This window comes from Rattus norvegicus, chromosome 3 (genome assembly GCF_021556685.1).
Source record: "Rattus norvegicus strain SHRSP/BbbUtx chromosome 3, alternate assembly SHRSP_T2T, whole genome shotgun sequence".
Taxonomy (NCBI): Eukaryota; Metazoa; Chordata; class Mammalia; order Rodentia; family Muridae; genus Rattus; species Rattus norvegicus.
In genome coordinates, this window is record NC_141536.1 from 92857764 (window position 1) to 92882498 (window position 24735).

A 24735-nucleotide genomic window follows, 5' to 3' on the forward strand; every position below is an offset into this window, starting at 1 on the left:
CCTCTTGTGATTTCTCTTTCAGCACGCACGCACGCACACACACACACACACACACACACACACACACACACACACACACACACACATCCAATTTGTGTTATCTATATACACACTGGGTCATGGGCAAACTCTTATTGGCCTGCCCCTTAAGTAGAGCCGAGTCATTCTCCCACATCCCTGCTGGAAGGCAGGTACTGTGGAGGTGGACACTCCAACATCTTATCGCAGGTTTTAAGAGTTCTCTCTGAAGGCTTTCTGTTTAGGCTGTTACTAGTTTGTTGGGGGAGGGTTAGAGTAGAGGTAGGGGCTGTCACAAAAGTCTTCTTGTCGTTCTTTCCTAACTGTCTGCAGTCATGGATGTCACTGTCAAAGTACTGTTTTTGCTCTATATGATCTGTGCCAGCATGGAGCATGAGCTACTGCATAGTTTCTGACACAGCACAGACTACAAACAGGGCTCCTGCTTGCAATGGGGCTATGAACCCAAATAAGGTCCTCTGTTGCAGCTGGTATCATGAACATGAAGACTTCCAGCTGCGGCATAGAGCACTGATATCCGCCAGGCCTTTGGTGGTAACAAAGCCATGGATATCAACACAGACCCTGCTGCAGTAAGACCATGCACCCAGACATGGCCTTTGGTGGCATCACAGGTCTAGACATCATCAGGACCCCAGGTGGTAGCATAGGCTACCCTAATCAAGCATGACCCCCAGCAGCAGCATTGGTTTCAGGCTGCAGCACAGACCCTGATATCACTACGGCCTTGGGTGGCAGTGCAGATCTCTGTGGCCCTCAATGGCAGCACAGACCAGGAACATCAACATGGCTTCAGGCAACAGCGCATGTCAGGGACTTTCACTTGGTCTTCTATGGTAACACAGGGCATGGACATCAACCCAGACCCCCAGACCCATGGACCTGCTCCAGGAGCTGCCTGGACCTTGGTACTATAGTCTCAGGTGGCAGCACAGGTCACAGACATCAGTGTGGTCTACTGGGGCAGCATGGTCCATGACGATCAACATGGACTTGGGATGTGGCATAGGCCATGAACATTTGCCTGTTGACAGATGACAACACAGTCCTTGGACATCAACCTGGATCTGGCCACATCAGGGGCATTGACCTACATATGGCCCTCAGCACATCACAGGGCAAATGGTTCTTCATGGAGGTCTATTACAGAAAATGTTTTTCATCCTGGGGCTCCTTTATTGCCAAGTTCTAGGGTGATCCCATAGTTAAGCATCTTGTTAGCACTGAATCTACATCTGCTTAAACTCCAGATGGCTGCACAACACCCCATCAACCCTACTGGGCAAAGACATGATTCACCACTGACTTCAGCCTTCTCTCTTGCCTGTTGTCACCAGTTTTGCTTCTCTCCAATGTGCAAGCACGGCTCCTCTCCTCTGTCACTCCCATCTTTCTGCCTCTAGTTCCCTCCTCACAGTGATGGGGGACATTTCTCTCAAATTGACATTTAAATATTCATGTTTATATCTATAGGTCTGGGTCAGAGCAGCTTTGCTGTAGGCAGTAGTCAGTGTAGCACTGTGTAACTGGTCAATGTGCTAAGAGTAGGAGCCTGGGTTCTCAGTCTTAGATAGGACATCTGTACAATCCTTCCTTCTACCAAAGGGAACGTTGTAGAAATGTAGGTGGACAGAATGCTAAAAACCAGAGGATGAGAAGGAGAGTTGTCGATATCTCTCTTGTGGACACAACATGGATATTACACTCATGAACTCACTTGTGGAAGACACACACTAAATCAAGCCAATCCAAATTCCAGCTTACACGGGGAAGATGATCTCTAGGGAAATACTCTCCAATGACGAGCTATTTGTAGTGGATAGTTTGTGGGGAGAGTGAAACATTTCTTTTTTGAGTAGTAGTAGTATTCTCATATCCCAGTGCATAGCCTTACACCCATGCACATGTGGGCAGCATTAACTTACACACACACACACACACACACACACACACACACACACACACACACACGTATGAAGTTGGGAGGGAGGATGTTGGGGAGTTGCTATGGAGGACGTTGGAGAGAACTGGAAGCTAGATATGATCATAGTACTTTGTATACAGACATGACTTTCTCAAAATAGAGAAAAAAATTAAAATCTATTTGTTAACTATGCATTCAAAAATTTTCCTAGTAACTAATTCTTCTCACTAACCTAATGAAAAGGGGGACTTAAAAAAAAGAAAATGGTTATAAACAGGACAATTCTAATAAAAAACCAATTTTATGATTTTATTTGCATGTTCATTCTGTATCAGGCTAAATGTATTATATGTACGAACATTTTTAGTACATATAGTTAGTAAACTAATGTTTACTAACAATTATTTTACAAATATAACATGACTACCAGTGTTCCACACAGTCATGTTTAGATATCATTATCTTCATTTTTGTCTTATATACGAAAACAGCACCTTGTAAAGGTATGGGTACTCGTGTGTGGTTTCTTAGTCAGTTGATGGCAGTCAGAATCCAGATTAGAATCCAGATTTGTTTGCTTCCAGAGCTTCTGCTTCTGCCCAGCCACGCCAGGCTGCCTCTCTGTGTTGCCCCAACATTGGAGGCCTCCCTAGTTTCATTTCTGTGCTTGTGATGAAATTCCCTGGCAGAAAGCAGGGCAGGTTTTAGATTTGCTTACAATTCCAGGTTATGATCATTGCAGGGGATGCACAGCAGCAGGAGCTTAAAGCAGTGAACCATGGCACATCCACAGTTCAGAATGAAGAGAAATGAGTCCACGCTCACTCAGTCTGCAGCTTGGCTTCCCTAGTCTTGGACCATCCAGAACCCCAGAGAATGGTGCTGTCCACTTTCAGGCTAGACTTTCTCACATCAATGAAGGCAATAAGAACAATACCCCACAGATGTGACCCAACTTCCTTCCTAGGTGATTCAAGCTTGAGTCAAGTCAACAATTAGAACTAACCACCAGAGGTATATAGCCCACCAGTTAGATGCCAAATTCTCCTGAGTATCTCTAAAATAATATATTTTTATTTTTTCAAGCTACAGCTTTTTTAATCAATACAAGACTATATTCTTCACTTTGGTGCCTCACTGCATATAGACAACTGCTTTTTTCTCTCATACTCCCTAAAAAATGATGGTTTATTTTAGTCCTCATCCCTAATCTCAGAGGCACCATCTTAGAATGGCTCCTGTTTGCTACTAGGCATTAATCCAACTGCAGACTAGTCACCTTCTCTCTCAACCACGTCTGAGAATGTTCATTTGCAGTCAGGTTTCTACTTTGTCTTGCTGAAGGTATTCCCCCAGTATCTTTCATACCCATACCTAGAGAACAGAGACAGTTGTCTCTTCTCTGTGTTGAATAGCTTGTTTCTGATCTTGTTTTCCTGTCTGATTATCAGAGAAGATAATTTTCTTTTGACATTTCTTTTTTTTTTTTAAATTTTTTTTTTTATTAACTTGAGTATTCCTTATATACATTTCGAGTGTTATTCCCTTTCCCGGTTTCCGGGCAAACATCCCCCTCCCCCCTCCCCTTCCTTATGGGTGTTCCCTTCCCAACCCTCCCCCCATTGCCGCCCTCCCCCCATAGACTAGTTCACTGGGGGTTCAGTCTTAGCAGGACCCAGGGCTTCCCCTTCCACTGGTGCTCTTACTAGGATATTCATTGCTACCTATGGGGTCAGAGTCCAGGGTCAGTCCATGTATAGTCTTTAGGTAGTGGCTTAGTCCCTGGAAGCTCTGGTTGCTTGGCATTGTTGTACTTTTGGGGTCTCGAGCCCCTTCAAGCTCTTCCAGTTCTTTCTCTGATTCCTTCAATAGGGGACCTATTCTCAGTTCAGTGGTTTGCTGCTGGCATTCGCCTCTATATTTGCTGTATTCTGGCTGTGTCTCTCAGGAGCGATCTACATCCGGCTCCTGTCGGTCTGCACTTCTTTGCTTCATCCATCTTGTCTAATTGGGTGGCTGTATATGTATGGGCCACATGTGGGGCAAGCTCTGAATGGGTGTTCCTTCAGTCTCTGTTTTAATCTTTGCCTCACCCTTCCCTGCCAAGGGTATTCTTTTTCCTCATTTAAAGAAGGAGTGAAGCATTCACATTTTGATCATCCGTCTTGAGTTTCGTTTGTTCTACGGATCTAGGGTAATTCAAGCATTTGGGCTAATAGCCACTTATCAATGAGTGCATACCATGTATGTCTTTCTGTGATTGGGTTAGCTCACTCAGGATGATATTTTCCAGTTCCAACCATTTGCCTACGAATTTCATAAACTCGTTGTTTTTGATAGCTGAGTAATATTCCATTGTGTAGATGTACCACATTTTCTGTATCCATTCCTCTGTTGAAGGGCATCTGGGTTCTTTCCAGTTTCTGGCTATTATAAATAAGGCTGCGATGAACATAGTGGAGCACGTGTCTCTTTTATATGTTGAGGCATCTTTTGGGTATATGCCCAAGAGAGGTATAGCTGGATCCTCAGGCAGTTCAATGTCCAATTTTCTGAGGAACCTCCAGACTGATTTCCAGAATGGTTTTACCAGTCTGCAATCCCACCAACAATGGAGGAGTGTTCCTCTTTCTCCACATCCTCGCCAGCATCTGCTGTCACCTGAGTTTTTGATCTTAGCCAATCGCACTGGTGTGAGGTGAAATCTCAGGGTTGTTTTGATTTGCATTTCCCTTATGACTAAAGATGTTGAACATTTCTTTAGGTGTTTCTCAGCCATTCGGCATTCCTCAGCTGTGAATTCTTTGTTTAGCTCTGAACCCCATTTTTTAATAGGGTTATTTGTTTCCCTGCGGTCTAACTTCTTGAGTTCTTTGTATATTTTGGATATAAGGCCTCTATCTGTTGTAGGATTGGTAAAGATCTTTTCCCAATCTGTTGGTTGCCATTTTGTCCTAACCACAGTGTCCTTTGCCTTACAGAAGCTTTGCAGTTTTATGAGATCCCATTTGTCGATTCTTGATCTTAGAGCATAAGCCATTGGTGTTTTGTTCAGGAAATTTTTTCCAGTGCCCATGTGTTCCAGATGCTTCCCTAGTTTTTCTTCTATTAGTTTGAGTGGGTCTGGTTTGATGTGGAGGTCCTTGATCCACTTGGACTTAAGCTTTGTACAGGGTGATAGGCATGGATCGATCTGCATTCTTCTACATGTTGCCCTCCAGTTGAACCAGCACCATTTGCTGAAAATGCTATCTTTTTTCCATTGGATGGTTTTGGCTCCTTTGTCAAAAATCAAGTGACCATAGGTGTGTGGGTTCATTTCTGGGTCTTCAATTCTATTCCATTGGTCTATCTGTCTGTCTCTGTACCAATACCATGCAGTTTTTATCACTATTGCTCTGTAATACTGCTTGAGTTCAGGGATAGTGATTCCCCCTGAAGTCCTTTTATTGTTGAGGATAGCTTTAGCTATCCTGGGTTTTTTGTTATTCCAGATAAATTTGCAAATTGTTCTGTCTAACTCTTTGAAGAATTGGATTGGTATTTTGATGGGGATTGCATTGAATCTGTAGATTGCTTTTGGTAAAATGGCCATTTTTACTATATTAATCCTGCCAATCCATGAGCATGGGAGATCTTTCCATCTTCTGAGGTCTTCTTCAATTTCTTTCTTCAGAGTCTTGAAGTTCTTTTTTTTTTTTTTTTTTTTTTTTTTTTTTTTTTTATTAACTTGAGTATTTCTTATATACATTTCGAGTGTTATTCCCTTTCCCGGTTTCCGGGCAAACATCCCCCTCCCCCCTTCCCCCCTCCCCTTCCTTATGGGTGTTCCCCTCCCAACCCTCCCACCATTGCCGCCCTCCCCCCATAGACTAGTTCACTGGGGGTTCAGTCTTAGCAGGACCCAGGGCTTCCCCTTCCACTGGTGCTCTTACTAGGATATTCATTGCTACCTATGGGGTCAGAGTCCAGGGTCAGTCCATGTATAGTCTTTAGGTAGTGGCTTAGTCCCTGGAAGCTCTGGTTGCTTGGCATTGTTGTACTTTTGGGGTCTCGAGCCCCTTCAAGCTCTTCCAGTTCTTTCTCTGATTCCTTCAATAGGGGACCTATTCTCAGTTCAGTGGTTTGCTGCTGGCATTCGCCTCTGTATTTGTTGTATTCTGGCTGTGTCTCTCAGGAGCGATCTACATCCGGCTCCTGTCGGTCTGCACTTCTTTGCTTCATCCATCTAGTCCAATTGGGTGGCTGTATATGTATGGGCCAAATGTGGGACAGGCTCTGAATGGGTGTTCCTTCAGTCTCTGTTTTAATCTTTGCCTCTCCCTTCCCTGCCAAGGGTATTCTTTTTCCTCATTTAAAGAAGGAGTGAAGCATTCACATTTTGATCATCCGTCTTGAGTTTCGTTTGTTCTAGGGATCTAGGGTAATTCAAGCATTTGGGCTAATAGCCACTTATCAATGAGTGCATACCATGTATGTCTTTCTGTGATTGGGTTAGTTCACTCAGGATGATATTTTCCAGTTCCAACCATTTGCCTACGAATTTCATAAACTTGTTGTTTTTGATAGCTGAGTAGTATTCCATTGTGTAGATGTACCACATTTTCTGTATCCATTCCTCTGTTGAAGGGCATCTGGGTTCTTTCCATTTTCTGGCTATTATAAATAAGGCTGCGATGAACATAGTGGAGCACGTGTCTCTTTTATATGTTGAGGCATCTTTTGGGTATATGCCCAAGAGAGGTATAGCTGGATCCTCAGGCAGTTCAATGTCCAATTTTCTGAGGAACCTCCAGACTGATTTCCAGAATGGTTTTACCAGTCTGCAATCCCACCAACAATGGAGGAGTGTTCCTCTTTCTCCACAACCTCGCCAGCATCTGCTGTCACCTGAGTTTTTGATCTTAGCCAATAGCACTGGTGTGAGGTGAAATCTCAGGGTTGTTTTGATTTGCATTTCCCTTATGACTAAAGATGTTGAACATTTCTTTAGGTGTTTCTCAGCCATTCGGCATTCCTCAGCTGTGAATTCTTTGTTTAGCTCTGAACCCCATTTTTTAATAGGGTTATTTGTTTCCCTGCGGTCTAACTTCTTGAGTTCTTTGTATATTTTGGATATAAGGCCTCTATCTGTTGTAGGGTTGGTAAAGATCTTTTCCCAATCTGTTGGTTGCCGTTTTGTCCTAACCACAGTGTCCTTTGCCTTACAGAAGCTTTGCAGTTTTATGAGATCCCATTTGTCAATTCTTGATCTTAGAGCATAAGCCATTGGTGTTTTGTTCAGGAAATTTTTTCCAGTGCCCATGTGTTCCAGATGCTTCCCTAGTTTTTCTTCTATTAGTTTGAGTGTGTCTGGTTTGATGTGGAGGTCCTTGATCCACTTGGACTTAAGCTTTGTACAGGGTGATAGGCATGGATCGATCTGCATTCTTCTACATGTTGCCCTCCAGTTGAACCAGCACCATTTGCTGAAAATGCTATCTTTTTTCCATTGGATGGTTTTGGCTCCTTTGTCAAAAATCAAGTGACCATAGGTGTGTGGGTTCATTTCTGGGTCTTCAATTCTATTCCATTGGTCTATCTGTCTGTCTCTGTACCAATACCATGCAGTTTTTATCACTATTGCTCTGTAATACTGCTTGAGTTCAGGGATAGTGATTCCCCCTGAAGTCCTTTTATTGTTGAGGATAGCTTTAGCTATCCTGGGTTTTTTGTTATTCCAGATGAATTTGCAAATTGTTCTGTCTAACTCTTTGAAGAATTGGATTGGTATTTTGATGGGGATTGCATTGAATCTGTAGATTGCTTTTGGTAAAATGGCCATTTTTACTATATTAATCCTGCCAATCCATGAGCATGGGAGATCTTTCCATCTTCTGAGGTCTTCTTCAATTTCTTTCTTCAGTGTCTTGAAGTTCTTATTATACAGATCTTTTACTTGCTTGGTTAAAGTCACACCGAGGTACTTTATATTATTTGGGTCTATTATGAAGGGTGTCGTTTCCCTAATTTCTTTCTCGGCTTGTTTCTCTTTTGTATAGAGGAAGGCAACTGATTTATTTGAGTTAATTTTATACCCAGCCACTTTGCTGAAGTTGTTTATCAGCTTTAGTAGTTCTCTGGTGGAACTTTTGGGATCACTTAAATATACTATCATATCATCTGCAAATAGTGATATTTTGACCTCTTCTTTTCCGATCTGTATCCCTTTGATCTCCTTTTGTTGTCTGATTGCTCTGGCTAGAACTTCAAGAACTATATTGAATAAGTAGGGAGAGAGTGGGCAGCCTTGTCTAGTCCCTGATTTTAGTGGGATTGCTTCAAGTTTCTCTCCATTTAGTTTAATGTTAGCAACTGGTTTGCTGTATATGGCTTTTACTATGTTTAGGTATGGGCCTTGAATTCCTATTCTTTCCAGGACTTTTATCATGAAGGGGTGTTGAATTTTGTCAAATGCTTTCTCAGCATCTAATGAAATGATCATGTGGTTCTGTTCTTTCAGTTTGTTTATATAATGGATCACGTTGATGGTTTTCCGTATATTAAACCATCCCTGCATGCCTGGGATGAAGCCTACTTGATCATGGTGGATGATTGTTTTGATGTGCTCTTGAATTCGGTTTGCCAGAATTTTATTGAGTATTTTTGCGTCGATATTCATAAGGGAAATTGGTCTGAAGTTCTCTTTCTTTGTTGTGTCTTTGTGTGGTTTAGGTATAAGAGTAATTGTAGATTCGTAGAAGGAATTCGGTAGGGCTCCATCTGTTTCAATTTTGTGGAATAGTTTGGATAATATTGGTATGAGGTCTTCTATGAAGGTTTGATAGAATTCTGCACTAAACCCATGTGGACCTGGGCTCTTTTTGGTTGGGAGACCTTTAATGACTGCTTCTATTTCCTTAGGAGTTATGGGGTTGTTTAACTGGTTTATCTGTTCCTGATTTAACTTTGATACCTGGTATCTGTCTAGGAAATTGTCCATTTCCTGAAGATTTTCAAATTTTGTTGAATATAGGTTTTTATAGTAAGATCTGATGATTTTTTGAATTTCCTCTGAATCTGTAGTTATGTCTCCCTTTTCATTTCTGATTTTGTTAATTTGGACGCACTCTCTGTGTCCTCTCGTTAGTCTGGCTAAGGGTTTATCTATCTTGTTGATTTTCTCAAAGAACCAACTTTTGGTCCTGTTGATTCTTTCTATGGTCCTTTTTGTTTCTACTTGGTTGATTTCAGCTCTGAGTTTGATTATTTCCTGCCTTCTACTCCTCCTGGGTGTATTTGCTTCTTTTTGTTCTAGAGCTTTTAGGTGTGCTGTCAAGCTGCTGACATATGCTCTTTCCTGTTTCTTTCTGCAGGCACTCAGCGCTATGAGTTTTCCTCTTAGCACAGCTTTCATTGTGTCCCATAAGTTTGAGTATGTTGTATCTTCATTTTCATTAAATTCTAAAAAGTTTTTAATTTCTTTCTTTATTTCTTCCTTGACCAGGTTATCATTGAGTAGAGCATTGTTCAATTTCCACGTATATGTGGGCATTCTTCCCTTATTGTTATTGAAGACCAGTTTTAGGCCGTGGTGGTCCGATAGCACGCATGGGATTATTTCTATCTTTCTGTACCTGTTGAGGCCCGTTTTTTGACCAATTATATGGTCAATTTTGGAGAAAGTACCATGAGGAGCTGAGAAGAAGGTATATCCTTTTGCTTTAGGATAGAATGTTCTATAAATATCCGTTAAGTCCATTTGGCTCATGACTTCTCTTAGTCTGTCTACATCACTGTTTAATTTCTGTTTCCATGATCTGTCCATTGATGAGAGTGGGGTGTTGAAATCTCCCACTATTATTGTGTGAGGTGCAATGTGTGTTTTGAGCTTTAATAAGGTTTCTTTTACGTATGTAGGTGCCCTTGTATTTGGGGCATAGATATTTAGGATTGAGAGTTCATCTTGGTTGATTTTTCCTTTGATGAATATGAAGTGTCCTTCCTTATCTTTTTTGATGACTTTTAGTTGGAAATTGATTTTATTTGATATTAGAATGGCTACTCCAGCTTGCTTCTTCTGACCATTTGCTTGGAAAGTTGTTTTCCAGCCTTTCACTCTGAGGTAGTGTCTGTCTTTGTCTCTGAGGTGTGTTTCCTGTAGGCAGCAGAAAGCAGGGTCCTCGTTGCGTATCCAGTTTGTTAATCTATGTCTTTTTATTGGGGAGTTGAGGCCATTGATATTGAGAGATATTAAGGAATAGTGATTATTGCTTCCCGTTATATTCATATTTGGATGTGAGGTTATGTTTGTGTGCTTTCATTCTCTTTGTTTTGTTGCCAAGACGATTAGTTTCTTGCTTCTTCTAGGGTATAGCTTGCCTCCTTATGTTGGGCTTTACCATTTATTATCCTTTGTAGTGCTGGATTTGTAGAAAGATATTGTGTAAATTTGGTTTTGTCATGGAATATCTTGGTTTCTCCATCAATGTTAATTGAGAGTTTTGCTGGATACAGTAACCTGGGCTGGCATTTGTGTTCTCTTAGGGTCTGTATGACATCAGTCCAGGATCTTCTGGCCTTCATAGTTTCTGGCGAGAAGTCTGGTGTGATTCTGATAGGTCTCCCTTTATATGTTACTTGACCTTTTTCCCTTACTGCTTTTAATATTCTTTCTTTATTTTGTGCATTTGGTGTTTTGACAATTATGTGACGGGAGGTGTTTCTTTTCTGGTCCAATCTATTTGGAGTTCTGTAGGCTTCTTGTATGTCTATGGGTATCTCTTTTTTTCGGTTAGGGAAGTTTTCTTCTATGATTTTGTTGAAGATATTTACTGGTCCTTTGAGCTGGGAGTCTTCACTCTCTTCTATACCTATTATCCTTAGGTTTGATCTTCTCATTGAGTCCTGGATTTCCTGTATGTTTTGGACCAGTAGCTTTTTCCGCTTTACATTATCTTTGACAGTTGAGTCAATGATTTCTATGGAATCTTCTGCTCCTGAGATTCTCTCTTCCATCTCTTGTATTCTGTTGGTGAAGCTTGTATCTACAGCTCCTTGTCTCTTCTTTTGGTTTTCTATATCCAGGGTTGTTTCCATGTGTTCTTTCTTGATTGCTTCTATTTCCATTTTTAATTCCTTCAACTGTTTGATTGTGTTTTCCTGGAATTCTTTCAGGCATTTTTGCGATTCCTTTCTGTAGGCTTTTACTTGTTTATTAATGTTTTCCTGTGCTTCCCTAAGTGTGTTCATGTCTTTCTTGAAGTCCTCCAGCATCATGATCAAATATGATTTTGAAACTAGATCTTGCTTTTCTGGTGTGTTTGGATATTCCATGTTTGTTTTGGTGGGAGAATTGGGCTCCGATGATGGCATGTAGTCTTGGTTTCTGTTGCTTGGGTTCCTGCGCTTGCCTCTCGCCATCAGATTATCTCTAGTGTTACTTTGTTCTGCTATTTCTGACAGTGGCTAGACTGTCCTATAAGCCTGTGTGTCAGGAGTGCTGTAGACCTGTTTTCCTCTCTTTCAGTCAGTTATGGGGACAGAGTGTTCTGCTTTCGGGTGTGTAGTTTTTCCTCTCTACAGGTCTTCAGCTGTTCCTGTGGGCCTGTGTCTTGAGTTCACCAGGCAGCTTTCTTGCAGCAGAAAATTTGGTCTTACCTGTGGTCCCGAGGCTCAGGTTTGCTCGTGGGGTGCTGCCCAGGGGCTCTCTGCAGCGGCAGCAACCAGGAAGACCTGTGCCGCCCCTTCCGGGAGCTTCAGTGCACCAGGGTTCCAGATGGTCTTTGGCTTTTTCCTCTGGCGTCCGAGATGTGTGTGCAGGGAGCAGTCTCTTCTGGTTTCCCAGGCTTGTCTGCCTCTCTGAAGGTTTATCTCTCCCTCCCACGGGATTTGGGTGCAGAGAACTGTTTATCAGGTCTGTTTCTTTCAGGTTCCGGCGGTATCTCTGGCAGGGGTCCTGCCGCTCCTGGGCCCTCCCCCACGGGAGCCCAGAGGCCTTATACAGTTTCCTCTTGGGCCAGGGATGTGGGCAGGGGTGAGCAGTGTTGGTGGTCTTTTCTGCTCTGCAGCCTCAGGAGTGCCCACCTGACCAGGCGGTTGGGTCTCTCTCTCACCGGGTCTGGGAGCAGAGAGCGACATTTCTTCACGATGGAAAACACATTCTTTCATTTCAAATGGTAGCTTGGCTTGATAGGGAATTCTAACTTGAAAAGTTTCATTTGAAACTTCAAAAAAGATTCTGCCATGGCACTAAGTATTGAGCACCAAAGCCATTAGCATCCAAATTTTCCTTTCTGGCACCTTGGGTGATCCTCTTTCTTTCTCAGTATTCTAAAATTTCACAATCACGTGTGTGTGTGTGTGTATGTGTGTGTGTGTATGTGTGTGTGTATGTGTATGTGTGTGTGTATGTGTGTGTGTGTGTGTGTGTGTGTGTGTGTGTGTGTGTGTCTTTTGCATGGTCAGTTTAATAGTTCTTCCTACACAAATTTTCCTATTCATTCTTCTTTCCCTTCTGGTCTGAATGTTCTATACTAGAAACTTTCCTTAGATTGGGCACCTGCTGCTCTGTGGATTTTTATTTAGTGGAATGAAAAGAGGCCTAATAGCTAATTGAAAATCTGAGACCAGGACTTCAGTTCATTGATGGCAGGTGTCTCCAGGCTTGCTTGAATTGAGCCCTTGGTGGGAACATTCTGTTTGTGTTCTTTAGGGCCGTCACATTCTATAGAGGGGGTTCAGCCTCTTTTCACAGGTGAGCGCTAGCTACTGGATTCTATAAGCCCAGTGCACCAATGATTCAGTGATTTCTTCTACATTTACTATGATATTTCTCCTGGTTAGTTTTTCTCTGTACCTCAGACCTAAGTGAGGTAACTCTGTCTTGCCCTCTCTTCCTTAGATGAAGCACACCACTGTTAATTCCTTGGCTATCCATATTTAGTTGAAACTCTGAGAATTACAGGTTGTTCTTTTTTCTTTAATTATTGGATACTTTTATTTACATTTCAAATGTTATCCCCTTCCCCAGTTTCCCGTCCATAAACCCCCTATCCCTTCCCCCATCCCCCTGCCTCTATGAGTGTGTTCACCCACCCACCCCTTCCTGCCTTCCTGCTCTGACATTCCCCTACACTGGGGCATCCAGCCTTGGTAGGACCAAGGGCTTATTCTCCCATTGATGCCCAACAAGGCCATCCTCAGCTACATATGCAGCAGAAAGCTGCCTGCCTCTCCATCTCGAGTGCTGGGATTAAAGGTGTGTACCACTACAATCTGGACCAGTTTTTTGTGCATTTTGTCTGTTTTATGTCCCCTGCTAAGTTTGTTTTTGTTTTTTCACATGTTCTTCATGATCTTTTTGGGGTTGTGCTTGAGCATATCACTTTACTATTTTAATGGATTTTTGATAGATGTGTGTTATGGTTTGAAACAGAAATATCTTCCACCAGCTCATGGTTTGAAATCTTAGTCCATAGTTTGTAGTGCTATTTTGAAGGCCGTGGAACCTTTAAGAAGTGCATCTGGCTGTGAAGGTAGGTCACTGTGTGTAGGAGATGCTATGAAGGTTATACCTACTTCTTGTCCCTGCGTGTTTGCTTCTTTACCTGACCCTCCATGATATGAGCATCTCCTGCCTTATGCTTCCTCTGCCATGCACTCAGCCCTATCTTCTGCTCTGACAGACAGTGACCCTCTGATCCCATGAGCTAAAAACAAACCTTGCTTTCCTAGGTTGCTTTTATCAGGTATTTTAGTTAAAATAGTGCAAAAGTAATAAATAGTTTACTGAAAATTGATGTGTGTACTAATTCCTCGTCTGTCTCCAGTAATTCAGAAAACTGCAAAACCAAATGACTTGGGGGGTCTTTGTGATGTTATTGTGTTCCTTATTTCATTTATTGATGTTGTGTTTTTTGTGGCATCCATAGGAAAGTGAAGAACCACCCGCTAGAACATTCTTCTGCAACCAAGCAGTATAAGCTTTAATTCCTCAGTGCTATCAGCTTGCTTTGGGGTTAGAGGCAAATCTCCAAAACTCTGCTCTGTGTAATTCTCTGCAAGATCTAAATTAAACTCTACACGCACAGGTGGTTATGAAGATCAAGTCAGATGATCTGGAGGTGTTTTACAAAATAGCTTCTATATGCTTCACAAGTACAAACTCATCTATATGTAAAGATGCATTTGTGTTCTTTGTAACACACACACACACACACACACATACACACAATCTTGTTTCCACAGCCTTATTCTTTTCATTGCCTAATTATTTTTGCTGCTCCACTCTAAAATTTCTCTCTCTCTTTCAAGATCAGCCAACTACTGCACCCTGTCCAAGTATGGAGAAATGCTTACAATGCTTGCACTCAACTCTTCCTTGTTAGACTCCTGCCAACACCCCTCATGGCATTTCTTCACTGTGACACACAGAATCAGGGGATGAATTCCTCTTTAGTTCATTATATCTTCCATGTTTCTCCTGCCTTTCAATGTTATATCTGCTTACTCTCTATGAGGGATTTTTCCTTTGTTCCAGCGTCAAAGTTAAAAATCAATGAGAGGGCCTGTCAGCTGACTCTGTCTGCCAAATCTCTCTTCACTAACTGAAGACGAGGCACTGACAAGAAGGACATGGATTCAGTGACCTGTGCTAAAAATAGTGATAGGATGAAAAAAATCAATCATCTGTGATTTTCAGCAGGTAGGAAGGAACTCCAAAATAACTGTGCTCCCGAATCTTTTCTGAAAGGCTATTCGTCTCATGCTTTTACAGCAGCAGTGTCTGAATTCAAATGCCAAGAACACAATACCTGCAACTTTCTTGAGACATTTCTCTGGAGGAAGCCAAAGGCTGGAGACTATCTTTCTTTTTTTCCAATAAAAAAGAAAATGATGGGATAACATTTGAAATATAAATAAATAAAATGACCAATAAAAATAAAAAAAATGACATAGGTGCTCGATTTCAGACTTGGCAGAGTCATTGGGACTAGTTTGTTAAGCGATTAGAAAGTTGTATAAAATGCATAGGAAATAGTCATTGTTTTACTTAAGGTTTTGGCTAATAAGTGCATGCATTTTGGTCCCTGGGAAGCATAGCAAGGTTCATTCTAACATCTGTTCCTTTTTTCAGGACAGGAATGGAGAGCCCAGGATAAATGGGTGGTATATCCAGTTAAGGAGACAGATGTGGTGCTGGTTGGTTTTGTCAACTTGATACAAACCTAGACATATCTAAGAAGAAGAAACTATAATTACAAAAATATCTCCTTAAGAAGGAACTGTAGGTAGGCTTGTAGGGCATTTTCTAAATTAGTGATTGATGTAGGAAAACCCTGCTTACTGTGGGTTGTGTCACCCCTGGGCAGGTAGTCCTAGAATGTATAAAAAAACAGGCTGAGCAAACCATGAAGAACAACCCAGTAAGGAGCTTTCTTCCACCGTCTATGTTTCCAGCTTACTGCTTTGAATTCTTATCCTGATTTCTCTTCATTATGAACCTTGCTTGGGGCATGTAAGCAGAAATAAACCCTTTTCTCTCCATATCAGTTTAGGTTGTGGTATTTTATCATAGCAATTAAAAAAAAAACCTAACTCAGACAGGAATTGGGACCAGGAGTTGGGAATTACTGTGACAGACCTGACTGTGTGTTTTTGGGAGGTTTGTGGTAGTATTTGACTTTGGGACTGGAAAAGCCATTGAGTGCTCAGAGCTACACGGGCTGTTCTCAAGGGGATGGAAGATAAGAATGTTGGGAGAAATTCAGATGTCGAAGGCCCGGCTGGTGAAAATTCAGAGAGAAGCAAAGACTCTCCTGAGACCCTTTGTATGTTATTCTGCATTAAGAATATGTGTCTCTAGTCAGCTGGGGATGAGAAATTAGCTATGATTAAAATGAGACCAGAATCACTAAAGTAAAACCTTCACTTTAGTGGGCCAATGGATACTGGTGGCTGGGGCTAAAGGATCAGCTGTGATCAAAAAGAGAACAGCAACCCCGAGGAAACTTTAATAAATGGCTTTTCAGGGTCAGTATACAGAAGTCGTTTTCCAGAGGTGGCTAATGCCCTGTCTTATCCCGGGGCTGAACTTGGTCATGTGTAAATATCTCCCAGACAGTTCTGATTGTGAAGGTATGAAGGGCTATGGAGAGCAGCAGGAAAGCAGCACCATGAGAGGCTGGGAGAGGCCGCAGATAAAGGGGCAACTTCAGGGGTAATAGAAGCTCCAGGGTGGAAGCAGGTCATGGGGAGTTGTTGAGGCTTGGCACCACTGGACAGGGTTAGAGTTCCTAAAGAATGCTCAGGGGATGTTTTTGGTGACAGTCAAGCCCAGTTACAGTTGAAATCTCCACATTTAAAAATGTGGTGCCATGGAATGAATGGCAAGGATTATGGTAGCCTTGGAGAAGAGTCAGGCTGAGCCTCGGAGACAAGCTGTGCGTACTGAACTAGAGAAGTGGCCCAAGATCTTTGCAGCCCAGGGGATCATGACTGGATTCCAGATATTAAGCACTGTGGTTTATACACTGCTGAATATCCATTTTGCTTTGCTTTGACTTGCATATATGCCCCAAGTCTTCCCTCATGAAATAAGAAAGTATGTGGCTTTATCGTACAGGGGTCCATAGCTATGAAATTTTGTAATTCTTAGAGAGACTTTGGGTATCTTGAGAGGTTTTGGGTATTTTAGAATGGCTTTGAGCTTTGAAAGGGACTTTGGATGTTTTCAAGAGAACAAACTTCTAAAGTGTTCGAAGACCATCGGTCCTTTAAAAGTTGGAATGTTTTCAGTCCGTGCCGGTCTTCAGATGAAAGGGCTGAGCTGCAGCTATGTTGCACTGCGAACAGGGAAATGACCTCGGCAAAGTGAACAGGTATTCCCTAGAGAGGACAGAGCACTGCTTGCTGTGGTACAAGTACGTGGGTTCTGTTTCTGGGAAAGGAGCAATTTGCTGGCGTGGATGTCTGGGTGCATGGGAAGAATGGTAGTCATGTGATCTATCTTTATGCCATTGGAAAGTCCATCTCCAAGGCCCTGTTGACTTCTTACCAGAGTTTAACTTTGCACCAGTGCGATAGGATTTTAATGCTCAAGAGGAGTGTGAATGCCTTACGTTCTTATGTTGACACTGACATGCCATTTTGTAGGCAAAAGAGAAAGGAAAGGTTGCAGTTGAAGAGTGATGTATTTGTGTGTCAGGTTGACATGGCCAGTTGTTTTGCTCAGTTTTTGTTAACTTGACATAAAGACATTTCTGAAAAAATGGTTAATAACACATGAGAAAACGCCTTATAAAATTGGTCTGTGGGAAGGCTGGTGGCATTTTCTTAATTAGGATTGAGATAGGAGGGCCTGGATTATTGGGTGGTGCCAATATTGGGCTCATAATCCTGGTATCAGAACATTGGAAATAGTTCTACCTGAAGACCCAGTTATATCACTCCTGGGCATATACCAAAAGATGCTCCAACCTATAACAAGGGAACATGCATATGTTCATAGCAGGCTTATTTATAATAGCCAGAAGCTGGAAACAACCTAGATGTCCCTCAATGGAAGAATGGATACAGAAAATGTGGTACATTTACATAATGGAGTATTACTCAGCTATTAAAAACAATGACTTCATGAAATTCATAGGCAAATGGATGGAACTAGAAAATATCATCCTGAGTGATGTAACCCAGACGCAAAAGAGCACACATACTATGTACTCACAGATAAGTAGATATTAGCCCAAAAGCTCAGAAAACCAACAATACAACTCACAGATCATATGAAACTTAAGAAGAAGGAAGACCAAAGTGTGGATGCTTCAATCCTACATAGAAGGAGGAACAAAATAATCAAGAGAGGTAAAGGGAGAAACCTGGGAGGGAGAGAAGAGGGGAGGGATAAAAGGGGGCAAGGTCAGGTATGGGAAGAGACAGGGGGAAAGTATAGAGGTTCAGGAAATTGAACATAAACATGTAGCAGTGGGGGATGGGGGACTGGGGGTAGCTACTAGAATGTCCTAGACACCAGGTATGCAAGAAGTTTCCAGGACCCAGTGATGATGACATTAGCCAAAATATCCAACAAAGGGGAGATAGATCCTATAGAGACCACCTCCAGTAGATAGGCATGGCCCCCAGTTGAGGGATGGGGCCACCCAGTTGAGGGATGGGGCCACCCACCTATCTCAAAAACTAACCCAGAATTGTTTCTGTCTAAATGAAATGCAGGGGCAAAAAATGGAACAGAGACTGAAGAAAGACCATCCAGAGACTGACCCACCTAGGGATCCATTCCTTCTGCAGACACCAAACCCAGACACTATTGCTGATACCAAAAAGTGCTTGCTGACAGGAGCCTGGTATAGCTGCCACCTGAGAGGCTTTGCCAGCACCTGACCAATACAGATGCAGCTAGAGCCAACCATCAGACTGAGCTAAAGGACTCCAATAAAAAAAGTTAGGGGAAGAACTGAAGGAACTGAAGGGGATTGCAACCCAACAGGAAGAACAGCAGTATCAACTAACTGAGAGCTCCCAGGGACTAAACCACCAACCAAAGAGTACACATGGAGGGATCCATGGTTTCAGCTACACATGTAACAGAGGATGGCATTATCTGGAATCAATGGCAGGGGAGGCCATTGGTCAGGTGGAGGCTTCATTCCCCAGTGTAAGGGATGCTAGAGCAGTAAGGTTGGAGTGACTGTGTGGGTATGGGAGCACCCTCATAGAGGCAAAGGGGGAGGGGAATGGGATGAGAGGGTTGCAGAGGGGAAACCAGGAAAGGAGACATTTGGAATATAAATAGATAAAATAACCAATAAAAAGAAAGGAGTCTGAAAAGTCCATGAGGAACAAAACAGTAAGCATCATTCCTTTGTGATTTCTATTTTGTTTCTGCCTCTACAGTCCTTCCTTGAGCTCCTTCCCTGAATTGCCTTCATGGGAGACTGTGATTGAAGGCTACACATTGAAGTAATCCCTTCCCTCTGCATATTGCTTTTGGTCTTGGTATTTTATCATAGCAATAGAAACTCCAAGACAGAGTTAGTTGTGTCCAGGAGATAATGCAGAAGACATTTGTAGGACAGCGTAAAGGAGAAGAGAGAATTGTGCAAAGAAATAACTCTAGGAAATCATCCCATTGGAACCTGAGTGCAGGTTCCCAGATTTATAGACTGGAACCAGCTAGGCTGTAAAAGGTAAGTGGATCGATACAGGAAGAACTTCCCGGGGCTTGCACACAGTTGGGAGATGTGAATGTTCTGAAAATTCAGCATAGGGGAGTTTTCACCATCCCTCAGTTTCTCTCAAGCATTCAGACATGGCTAAACCAGCCGCCAAAGGCAGCCACTCTAGAACTTTTATAACAAGACCTAAAAAGAAGCTTTTAAAAGATCAAAATTATCTATAAATAGACACGCTGCCTGATAGAACCACCGCCTACAGTACTTAAAGCTTGCAGCTTTATCCAGGATTCAAGGATGATGAGAGAGGCAAGAAAGAAATTTCAAGGAAAAATTAAAATATATTACAGGTAGGATACAACTGAAAACAATGCAATTTGTTAGCTGAAGCCAGAATAGTGTTGCAGGGAAATTTCTAGCTAACTCTAATGACTTAAATTAGGAAAGACAAAAGGTTTAAATTAATAATCCATTATAGGAAGTTGGATGTGAGCAGAAAGTAAGAGAAAGAGCAAATTAAATCTAAGTCAAATAGAAGGAGAGAAACAACCAAAAATAGGAATAGAAAACAGTAGAATTATACAGGAGAAATCACCAGAGAAAAATCAGTTAGTGAAGGCTTGTTTGTAGGGAGTGAGGTAGTGATAAATAACAAAATCTATAAACATCTAGCTGGGCTGATCAGAGGTAGGAAAGTCAGTACAAATTAGCAATAACTAAAATTGAAAATATTAAAAGAGGAAGAAGGCAGCACTGTGAACAACTTTGAACTTTTACAAAAGCTAACGAGCTTTTTATTTTGTACAAATCACACCTCCACAGAGGTGATGGAAAAGGACAGAGCCAGTCTATCATCTAGGTACTTGTCACAGTGGTTTGGACTGTAAGTGCCACAGCCACACCTGAACCACTCAAATTAGGGTCCTGCCAGCTGGCGAGCCGATGACGAGAGATCTTATATTACCGTTGGCATGTGAACGGAACTATGGGGTATTTCTAGTTTATGGAACGTGGTAGCTACTGGGTGAATATTCTTCACGTTCTGTTTATAGATGGAGGTGATGGCAGAGATCACTGACGCTCTTCAGTTTCCAGAATGGCATGGGACTCTGTCAGATGCCAACTGTAGGGTGGTACTGCAGGCAAATAAGAGGCCACAGGAAGAGTGAGAGACCATCAGGGACTACAACCGCCTGTTCAGTCTTCTTCTGTGAAGGGAAAACTTTACTTTTTCTGATGATCAAACCCACCCTCAGCACGTTTGTTCTTTGTGGAAGGGTAAGAAAATACAGATTATTTTTCTTCTTCCTTTTCTTAACAGTTTTTCTAGATGCCCCACTCAATTGTGCAGCAAGAACTTACAACACATGCACTCACTGTGCCAGAATTTTTGCAAGGCAAATACAACCCAAATTAAGAGATTTCCTGGTGATGCCTATCACCAAATGGGGTATATGACATTTAAGGCTCAGGGAACACTGTGGGAGAGGGGGCCCAATCACAAGTTTGGCTGGGTAGGGATGTTGCTCCAAGGAACTCACACCGATATGGTTGCCTGCATTAAGACCTGCAAGAGACCACACTAATTGACACCTCAATGTGAATGGAGGAAATTTTCACAAGGCTTTATCCCTAGATGAAAAGCTATAGGCAGTAAATGACTGTTGAATTAAGGAAAGCCAATTCTCTCTCTCTCTCTCTCTCTCTCTCTCTCTCTCTCTCTCCTCTCTCTCTCTCTCTCTCTCTCTCTCTGTTTTTCCTTTTTTGTTTACATGGAAGAGACCCAATTAAAAGTAGTCATTTCTAAGATATATAAATAGGGTGACAGTAAGTAGACTCAGTATATATATATATATATATATAATATTCACATGTAGCTATATGTATTTCTTTAACAAAATAAATATAGAAGAAGTCATGAATTTGAGAGGGCATGGATTGGGTTGGGGAGACAGGAGGAACTGGAGGGGAAAGGGTGTGCTGATGATACAGAGACAGTGTAATGTGTGAAATCGTCAAATTAAAAAAGAGTTTGGATTTCTTGAAAAGGGGAGGGGTTGGGGATTTAGCTCAGTGGTAGAGTGCTTGTCTAGCAAGCGCAAGGCCCTGGGTTTGGTCCCCAGCTCCAAAAAAAAAAAAAAAAAAAAAAGAAAGAAAGAAAGAAAAGGGGACTGACTGTTTTGATCCATTTTAGACCAATGTAAAATAGTCCATCAAAGAGTTATGATCTGAGATTCTATCCCAATGAGTTTCCACATGTGAAACACACCCTAGTAGCTGGTGAGGTGTTTCTGTATGGGGAGGGTAGGTAAAGGAGTCTCGCCTCTGTATGCAGACACTGACTACAGGATACTTACTACAAACTTCATAACTACCAATTTCCTTCTAACCATTTTGTAGAGAATGTAACTGTATAGGCTTATCGAGTCTAGCAAATAATGCATTTTGACTTTAAGATTATAAACTCATGATGTGTTAGATGTGTTTAGGTTACTTTACCCCTGCTCCCTCCCTTTTTCTCTTATCAAAAGACTCACTGGAAACCTGACATACCTGGAATAAATTTAAGACATAAATATTCTTAGTTATCTTCCTCACCTCTTAGTTTCTCTCAAGGTGCCACTTTTATCTTAAACTTCATTATAAAATAAGATCAAGTATACAAACTGTGAGGTTAGTACAGGCACTCAGGTAGCTGTCACTCAGCCTTCACAATCATTCAGTGTTTCAGCACTGTGTCATTTACTGCGCCTGTGTCTCCTCCCTCACAATCCCCAGCGATCACTTCCTCAGTAAGACTTGTGCTCTGGATTTCTTTTATTTTAAAGATTTATTTTTATTTGAATTATGTATATAGGTATGTATATGGACAATATATATGCATGAGTGCAGGTTCCCGTGGTGTCCAGAAGAGGACCTCTGAGTCCCTGGATAAAGAGTTACAGACCGTTGTCAGCTGCCAACCTGGGGAACTAAACTCCAGTCTTCTGTAAGAGAACGAGCAATCTTCAGTGCCTTCTCGGCCATCATCAGAGCGGCTTCCTCCTGCAGCAGATGGGAACAAATGCAGAGACTCACACAGCCAGACATCATGCAGAGAGTGAGAGACCTTGGAATGCTCAACCCTAAGTGGAGGACTTTATCAAATCCCTTCTGTCAGGGCTCAGGGAACCTGGGGAAGAGGAGGCAGAAAGAGTATCTTTTGCATATACATCCTAGTTTCTAGATTAGTGCTTTTATGGGATTCCAGAGTGTGCAAACAAGTAGCTCTTTGCATTTATATCTGTTTCTTGCGATTTTTTGGAGTTCTCTTCTTCTGTGTTTGTTTTGTCCTACTCTGATGTATTACTTTTTGTTTTATCTTAATACATTTAATTTTACTATTGAAAGGTCCCCGAAGAGAGATCCTTACTCAAGTCTTGGGAAATTGCAGACCCCAGACACAGAGAGATCATTTTGGATGTAATATGCAAAGGGGAGGTTTATTACGGAGACCTATTATGGAGATCTCCAGGCCGACACGTATCCCACACAGGAAACAGAGGTGTCGACCCTGAGTGGCTGGGAGAAGGGCTTTTTAAAGGAAGAAGTCACAAACTCCAGGAGATGGGGGGATGTCAAAGGGAAATACCAAAATGTCACAAGGGGAAATGTCACAGGATTGTTCTTCAGACTCTAGGGTTTGAATGAGGGGAAAAGTCAAGCGTTCTCCTGAGAACAGATCTTGATTGTCCTTTAGGGTAAATGTTTGTCAGAGTTGATGAGGCATCTGCATCTGAAACACATCTGGTTAGGCTTGGCCGCCAGTTTCCTAGAATACTCTCTGTAGGACACAATGGCTGGAGGGCACAGTGGGGCTTGAACAAACACACAGGGGCAGAACAAAACCCATTACTCATTTACTCAGTCCTGTGATAAGTGGGAGGGTCAGTGTCTCTGAACCAGTTCTCCTGCATTTTTAACAATCTGTCTTCCTGAGTCAGATCCTGTTGCTGAGTTTTGAGCTAATTTAAAACTCTATCTTTCACTATTAGAAAAGTATAATACTTATATTAACTGATGAGCCATCTCTTCATTCCGTAACATGTATTTCTTCTCTTTTCTTTTCTTTTCTTTTCTTTTCTTTTCTTTTCTTTTCTTTTCTTTTCTTTCTTTTTTCTTTTTTCTTTTTTTTTTTTTTTTTTACAGGGGTAATTTTGTTTGTTTATTCTCTCATACTTTAGAGCCTACAGTCACTGGATTCTGGACAATTCCTGAAATGCTTTCCGGGCACCTTTTCTATTGTACTAGGGCAAAGTACTTGATTTCTTAACAGCATACTTCCCTTCAGCAACTCCATGCTTCTTGGACTCCAACTCTACTTGCTGTTCTTTTTGTTATCCACCCCCCCTCTCCGGAGCTGAGTACCGAACCCAGGGCCTTGCGCTTGCTAGGCAAGCGCTCTACCACTGAGACTCCAACTCCAAAGGTTTTGTTTCCAAAGTTTTTCCAAGCTAAGAATGACAAACAATACCCATTCCACCGTGGGAATGCTACACTTCCATCTATCTTCCTCTTTCAGAATGCTTAGTACTCAACCTCTTAACTCAGCTGCTTCTTCTCTTTTTTTTTCATCTTTATTAATTTGAGTATTTCTTATTTACATTTCGATTGTTATTCCTCCCGGTTTCCGGACCAACATCCCCCTAACCACTCTCCCTCCCCTTCTATATGGGTGTTCCCCTCCCCATCTCCTCCCATTACCGCCCCCCCCCCAACAATCACGTTCACTGGGGGTTCAGTCTTGGCAGGACAAAGGGCTTCCCCTTCCACCGGGGTTCTTAGGCTATTCATTGCTACCTATGCGGTTGGAGCCCAGGATCAGCCCATGTATAGTCTTTGGGTAGTGGCTTAGTACCTGGAAGCTCTGGTTGGTTGGCATTGTTGTTCATATGGGGTCTCAAGCCCCTTCAAGCTCTTTCAGTCCTTTCTCTGATTCCTTCAACAGGGGTCCTATTCTCAGTTCAGTGGTTTGCTGCTGGCATTCGCCTAATAACATGTATCTCTAAAAGATAGGAAAACAATAAAAAATAAGTATCATACTATAACTATTAAACTTAAACAATGACTAATGTACAAATATTATTTTATAATTCTTAAGAATTATTACATTTCAGTTTTTTATTATTAAATATTTTATTTTTATTTGTTTAAATTAACTTTATATATTAAAAATTAAATAGTAAAATACAAATTTATAGGCAGAATTTTCTACCTGGTATGAAATTTGCTAAGATAGGTATTAGACATAATTTTTAAAGCTAAATTTATAATATTTCATAAAAGACTTTAAGAGAAAACATTTGCAAGAAGTACATGTGAAAAAGGAATTACATTTGAAATACAGAAACTTTACAACCCAGTAGTAAAATAGTTTTAAAAATGACCTAAGATTTTAAGAAAACACAATAGATTTGCAAATGATAGAATAAGAAACAGGCTCATTGTCCTTGGTCACCATGGCAACAGTGATTGGCAGCTAGAAGGACAGCCATAGATAAGACTGTAAAGACGAGTGTTATTGAGGGTAAGAAGCTTGTACATCACTACCGGAAATGCCAA

General features: G+C 41.7%; 1 long non-coding RNA gene across 4 annotated transcripts in view; it reads left to right on the forward strand.

Moving 5' to 3' along the window:
- The window catches only part of LOC147995622 (LINE-1 retrotransposable element ORF1 protein-like), a 93869-nt gene that overhangs the window by 11850 nt on the left and 57284 nt on the right, over positions 1-24735 (forward strand). The window contains exon 5 of one of the 4 annotated variants that reach the window (XR_015683707.1): positions 2706-3086. The exons of the other annotated variants lie outside the window; for them this stretch is intronic. This is a non-coding gene — a long non-coding RNA (LINE-1 retrotransposable element ORF1 protein-like). Of the gene's footprint in view, positions 1-2705; positions 3087-24735 lie in introns of those variants that run through there. 4 annotated transcript variants of the gene reach the window in all.